Genomic DNA, 7,192 nt, shown 5'->3' with positions numbered 1-7,192 from the left:
TTCAGAATTATCTTTCTTTAAAAATAATATACATCAACCATGCATCTTTTGTTTGCTGCTTGTTTGTTTAAATATATGTATCTACTTACATATGTAACATGCACAAAATATATATATATACGGATGCAAGAAAATGCTAAATGTTATCTGCACTGTTGTTTAATTTCATGGGATAATAAGATCATAAGTAATAGGAGCAGAATTAGGCCACTCGGCCCATCAAGCCTACTCCGCCATTTAATCATGGCTGATCTATTTCTTCCTCCTAACCCCATTCTCCTGCCTTCTCCACATAACCTCTGACACCCGTACTAATCAAGAATTTATCTATCTTTGTCCTAAATATAACCACTGACTGCCTCCAAAGCCTTCAGTGGCAAACAAATTCCACAGATTCGCCACCCTCTGACTAAAGAAATTCCTCCTCTTCTCCTTCGTCAAAGACCGTCCTTTAATTCTGAGGCGATGACCTCTAGTCCTGGAGGTCATTTTCTAATTTAATTCTTATGATGCTAATTTAGTCCATGTACACTGGCCACATGTAAAACAAGGAAATATTCAAAGACATTCAAAAGGCTTTCATAATCTATTTTGGAAAGTATTGTGAGAAGGGAAGTAGAGAGGAACAATTTTGACAACGCAGGAATAAAGAACCTCTACATAATGATGCGTAGGAAGGAACTGCAGATGCTGGTTTACACCCAAAATAGACAAAATACTGGAGTAACTCAGCGGGACAGACAGCATCTCTGGAGAGAAGGAATGGGTGATGTTTCGGGTCGTAACCCTTCTTCATACCCTTCTCCAGGTTGACCCGAAACGTCACCCATTCCTTCTCTCCAGAGATGCTGCCTGTCCTGCTGAGGTACTCCAGCATTTTATGTCCATCTTACTCTACGTAATGATAGTTGGCAAGAACGAGAGGAAGATAACACTGTGGGTTCACATGCTTCCAGTTTCAATACAGACATACTTGTGAACTTTGTAGTGTTTCCAGCTGACGAGATAAGCTGCAAAGGCTAGCGAGTAACAGGGCAGGTTTCATCTATTCTCAGTAGAGTTACGTTAAATGTGGAGTAATTAATATTAATTTTAAGCCAACTGTGTGCAATTCCCAGTTATCAAAAATCCAGAATTATAATAGATAGGTTGTATTAAAATAACTTTTGTAAATTAACTTGAAGCAATCTGTAATTGTAAGGTATTAAAAAGGTAATTAGGTTTACAAGAATCATAAAATCACTTGCTTCACAGAGTGGTGAAGAGATTTGCATTTCATCCATAGCGCTTAGTCCTCATTGTTAGATTTAATTAATTGGACAAATTAATTCAAATCATATGCATCCATGTACAATTTAGAGCGATTTTGGTCGATACCAGTTTCATTGATTCACGTCAACTCTAGCAAGACCTCTTGTCTTCTGCTGCCCAATGAGTTAGCGTCAATTTGAAAATGAATTGCATTATACAAATCCCACAAGAATATTTGATAAAGTTTAAAATGTACAATGCTTTCTCATTTTTTTCCAATGTCGCAAACCGCACAAATAACAGTCACCTTTGTCGGCTTAATTCCCAACTATGAACCGCTGAAGCACAAAATCGACTAGCCTTCCCATTTCAGATTTAATAGGTTTGGATAAAATTTGTGCCAAGCCAGACTTCGTTCCAAAGAGAGTAAAATTAAACATTTTGAATCATTTCCTCATTCTAATTTAATTTAACTTGCATTGTACAAATTACTGCTAGTGGAATTCATGGATGAATTTAATGTCGCTTATTGCAGAATACAAAAAATAAAACTCCTGTATTATGGACACAGGCCAGACCAGCACACAAACCAACCTCCCTTCCATTGACTCCATTTATACCTCACGCTGCCTCTGCAAGGCCAGCAGCACAATCAAGGACGACTCGCACCCTGGCCGCTTCCTCCCCTCGGCAAAAGGTATAGAGGTATGAAAACACACACCTCCAGATTCAGGGACAGATTCTTCCCAGCTGCTATCAAGCAACTGAACCATCCTACCAACAACTAGAGAACAGTCCTGAGCAACTATACACTCATTGGAGAGCCTCGGACTATATTTGATCAGGCTTTACTGGACTTTATCTTGCACTGAACATTATTCATGTTATTGCCTTTATCATGTATCTGTACACTGTAGATGTCTCGATTGTAATCATGTATTGTCTTTCCGTTGAAAGATACATAGCACGCAACAAAAGCTTTTCACTGTACCTCGATACATGTGACAATAAACTATACTAAATTCATTAACAGTCACAACTCCCTACCTCTCTCAATCCTCCATCACTATCCATCTCCCTGCTTTCACCTACATCACGCCATCTTAATTTATTGCCTCTGCATGGTAGCAATCGTCTTTTTAATCCCTGAAGAAAAACACATTTTTAAGCCTAATGGTGGCATGTTTGAGGCAGCAATTATAAAATAATTCTAAAAACCTCAACTAAAAACCTCCATAAACTGTTCAACCTTTCCCTCAGCAGCTTATAATGCCAGAAGTGCTCAGGTGATTAGCTGCACTGCAACTCAATTCCAGGGTCTACTTATGAGCATGCATGTTGCTAACTGGAGTATATTGACCTATTCTTCTGCAACTAATTAACTTTTCCTTCAATTTAAAATTATATCAGCACCGTCAGTTCTTCAATATGACAAAAGTATTTAACATCTGCATTCAACATGTCTATAGTTCCTCAATCATTTTCATGATCATTTGTTAGTGTGAAGGACTTCCTGCAAATGGTCGTGAATTAGCCCAGTCCCAGTCACTCTTAGAAACCACTCTTAGTAACCTTCCATTAGTTTACCTTTCTAAGTTCCAGATTTACTGACAGAATATTTACTTTTAGTTTTAGAGATACAGCGTGGGTAGAGGCCCTTCGGCCCACTGAGTCCGTGCCAATCACCAATACACTAGTTCTATTCTACACACAATTTACAGAAGCCAATTCGCCTACAAACCTGCACGTCTTTGGAATGTGGAAGGAATCTAGGAGCACCTGGAGAAAACCCACGTGGTCACTGGGAGAATGTACAAACTCCATACAGGCAGCACCTACGGTCAGGATCAAACCTGGGTCTCTGGCGCTGGGAGGCAGCAACCCTGCCACTGCGCCACAAGGCAATGCCTCCAGCATAGTCTTTGAAGCATTCCCAACTATTTCACAGAAACAGTTCTCAGAACCATTGAAGATAGACACCCAACGCTGGTGTAATTCGGCGGGACAGGCAGCATCTCTGGGTAGATGGAATGGGCGACTTTTCGGGTCGAGACCCTTCTTCAGATCAGCATCTGGTGTGTAAGACAGCCAACTGCATTAATTGGGTTTATTGACACTTCAGTTCAGTCTTTCGACTTTAGAGATAGGGTGTGGAAATAGGCTCTTCAGTCCATGCCAATCACATTACACCTCTGATTTCATTTTCGCTAGTATTATTGGACAGTCTACACAGCTTTGAGAAAATAAGTAATTTAAAAAAGGTCTCCTTGGATTTTAAAAATACACCCTAAAATATTGATATGTTAAACCATGCATCAAGCAACAGGATATGGTGAGGATGTTTCCACTAGTGGGAGAGTCTAGGACCAGAGGCCAAAGCCTCAGAATAAAAGGATGTACCTTTAGAAAGGAGATAATGAGGAATTTCTTCAGTCAGTGGGTGGTGAATCTGTGGAATTCATTATCACAAATGACTGCGGAGGCCAAGCCAATGGATATTTTTTAAGGTGGAGATTGACAGATTCTTGATTAGTGCGGGTGTCAGGGGTTACGGGGAGAAGGCAGGAGAATGGGGTTGAGTCAGAAAGATAGATCAGCCGTGATTGAATGGCGGAGTGGACGTGATGGGCTGAATGGCGTAATTCTGCTCCTAGAACGCATGAATATTGTACTAATCGGAGAGTCCACTTATCAGTCACATTTTTGTCAAAGTGGAATATGTCCCTTTGGGATCAGCGCGTATAATGTCTCCATAAAGCAATGCTTGACCACCTGCGATAGATCAATCACAGCAAGGCAAGTCAATCACGTCACAAATGTTCTGTTCACATATCATAATGTTTTCTGAACTAGTTCAGGGGGTGCCTTTATAAAGCATTTCTCTCTTCTGCTCCCTTTCACATGTCAACTGCTGAATTTTCCAACACATTGCAGAAGTCAGCAAGTCAGCTGAGAACGTGCGTGATCCCGGAGAAGACTTTGATCGTAGATGGTGCTGCTGCTGCCGAGTAAAGCTGGAGGAATATGGACACTGCTTCCATATACTGGTAGAATTTTAAATGCCGACGGCCAGCCAAGACGCAGGACGAGATGACGCAAGTTCCTCTGGGTCTCCCACAATTGCAGTTCATGCAGCCAAGATGATGATATCACTGGAGTCCAAACTGCTAGTTCCCCGATGTCAACTGATTTTTAAATGGTTGCTGCAGAACAGATCATTAAAAACAAACACAGAAGACTCAGACATTTTGAGAGGGCTCAGACATTTAAGACATTTACCTCTTCTTTGGAAACCTAATACTTAAGCGTTACTCTATTCCCCCCACATCTTTTAACCCATTAACTTCATACTCCAAGGGCATCAGAACTACCAAAGGTTGTTCCGAAGATAGACCCAAAATGCTGGAGTAACTCAATGGGTCAGGCAGCATCTCTGGAGGAAACGAACAGGTGACGTTTCAGGTTGGAACCCTTCTTCAGTAAGTCCATTTTAAATGTGAACCAGAACCCACATAATGCTCGATTTCAGAATGCCACAGTTTATGACACAACCCAGAAAAGGAATAGGTGACATTTTATGTTGAGACCGAAGAAGGGTCTCAACCCGAAACATCATCTATTCCTTTTTCCCCCCAGAGATGCTGCCTGAGCCACTGAGTTACTCCAGCATTCTCTGGGGTAAACCAGAACCTAGGGGTTGTTACCTAGTTTAATCAAAAGGATTTATTTCCAAGGTTTAGTCAGGGATGAGCCAGAATATCTGTCAAAGGACCTTTACATGGCTGGGTGAGTTTTCTGAGAATTTCAAGTCGATAGACTTTGTAATATTGAGTGTTAACCAAATTTTTGTTCTATTGTTGCCTGGGTTAGATAACACAAGTAAATGTATGGATGACAGTGAAGATGGTTATGAATTACAATGGGAATTTGATTTTCTGGGCAGGTGGGCTGAGGAACGGCCCATGGCATTTAATTCAGATAAGTGTGAGATGTTGCAATTTGGAAAGCTGAACCAGAGCAGGGTCTTCATAACAATATACATGTGTATAGTTTGCTGAAGGTAGCATCACAGGTAGGGAGGTTATCATGACAGGTCTAGATCGGGTAGGCACATAGAGTCTCTTGCCCAGAGTCAGGGAATCAAGAACCAGAGGACATAGGTTTAAGGTGAGGAGGGAAAGATTCAATAGGAATAAGAGGGTTAACTTTTTCACGCAAAAGATGGCAGGGGTACGGAACAAGCTGCTGGAGGAGGTAGTTGAGGCAGGTACTATTGCAACATTTAAGAAACACGTAGACAGGCACATGGATGGGATAGGTTTATAGAGGGATATGGGCCGAAAACAGACAGGTGGGATTAGTGTAGATGGGACATGTTGGTCGTTGTGGGCAGGTTGCGTAGAAGGGTCTGTTTCCATGCTGTGTGACTATGATTCTATGAGCCATCAAAATGGGTTCCCACTGGCAAGGAATTTGATGGGTCTTATCTCGCTTCAGGTAGAGTTCAGGAAATCCCACGACTCCATAATTGCACTGGGTAATCTGAAGAAGCTCCACCTTCATATCTGTGGTAGAGAGCCAGAAGTGAACCTTCCGCCATTTTAATCATAAGAATGCACATGGGAATAGGAAGGCCCCACACAATACATACATGATTTTCATCAAGGGGTTTGGTAAAGAAAAATAAAAAAAATTGTTTTATATGTTCATTTCAAAAAACATGATAGTATCTTCTTAGTGTTGATAATGTCTCCTAAATATCATAGATTTCATCTCCCTATTGTATACTGGCTTCCAGTTACACTGAATATTTATTTTAAACAAGCTGTTGGAACTCATAAATCTGTTATTACTGCATGTAGTTTAGAGATACAGCACGGAAACAGGCCCTTCAGCCCACCGAGACCATGCCGACTAGCGATCACCCATATACAAAACACAATCCTACACACTGGGGACAATTTACAATTTTACAAAAGCCAATTATTCTACAAACTTGTACGTCTTCAAAGTTTTGGGAGGAAACCGGAACACCCAGAGGAAAAAAAACGGGGCACCCAGGCAGGTCACGGGGGGTGGGGTGGGGGGTGGGAAACCTACAAACTCCGTACAGACAGCACCTGTGATCAGGATGGAACCCGGGTCTCTGACAATGTAAGGTAGCAACTCTACCGCTGCGGCACCGTTGCTCAAAGTCTGCATGGGAAGGACCTGCCACTGAACATCGCTAATAGTTTAAGTGACTCTGAATAAAGTTTAATGACCCATTAACTAATGGGCGTAAACCAGAACAATCGATCACTTTGCAACCTATTTGGCAGAGCTATTTGTAAATTAAAGAGACACTTGAATTTGTTGCTCAAGTATTGGTGACTGCCCCAAACATGATGTGCAGGTACTTGGAAATGAAGGAATCGAATGAGCATTAATAAGACTTAAATGACAGGGCTAGTCCAATTATTTAACTCCCAAACGAAAATTGAATACCAACAATAACTGTAGCAAGTGGTCACTTTGTTAACTAAGATAATGTGGCAATATATATAGTTCAGTGGAAGTCTTCACTGAGTACATTATATTTTATCCAACTGGCTTAAATGTACTCAACGCAATAAAACATTTAATAACCACCACAATAACGATTTCTTTAAGCATCATAACAATACAATAATGAAGGCTTAATTAATGTAGTTATGTGACGTTATCAGATGTTTCACATTCACTATTTCCATCCATTACATGTCCCACCCCTCATTTACCATTCCATTACAAAGTGCCACCCTTGGGTAGAGTTGCTGCCTTACAGTGCCAGAGACCAGGTTCGACCCTGACTACGGGTGCTGTCTGTACGGAGGTTGTACGTTCTCCCTGTGACCGCGTGGGTTTTCTCCGGGCGCTCCGGTTTCCTCCCACATTCCAAAGACGTTGGTAGAAATGGTAA

General features: G+C 41.3%; 1 protein-coding gene across 1 annotated transcript in view; it reads right to left on the bottom strand.

The window, feature by feature from the left end:
• Positions 1 to 2,480: 2,480 nt before the first annotated feature.
• The window catches only part of cttnbp2nlb (CTTNBP2 N-terminal like b), a 59,060-nt gene continuing 54,348 nt past the window's right edge, over positions 2,481 to 7,192 (bottom strand). Inside the window, exon 6 of the mRNA XM_055654864.1 lies at positions 2,481 to 4,454. The gene's annotated coding sequence lies outside the window, so the exon portion shown is untranslated. The remainder of the gene's footprint in view (positions 4,455 to 7,192) is intronic.

This window comes from Leucoraja erinacea, chromosome 24 (genome assembly GCF_028641065.1).
Source record: "Leucoraja erinacea ecotype New England chromosome 24, Leri_hhj_1, whole genome shotgun sequence".
Classification (NCBI taxonomy): domain Eukaryota; kingdom Metazoa; phylum Chordata; class Chondrichthyes; order Rajiformes; family Rajidae; genus Leucoraja; species Leucoraja erinaceus.
The sequence above is the reverse complement of the archived record's forward strand: the minus strand, read 5'-3'. Positions and strand labels throughout refer to the sequence as shown.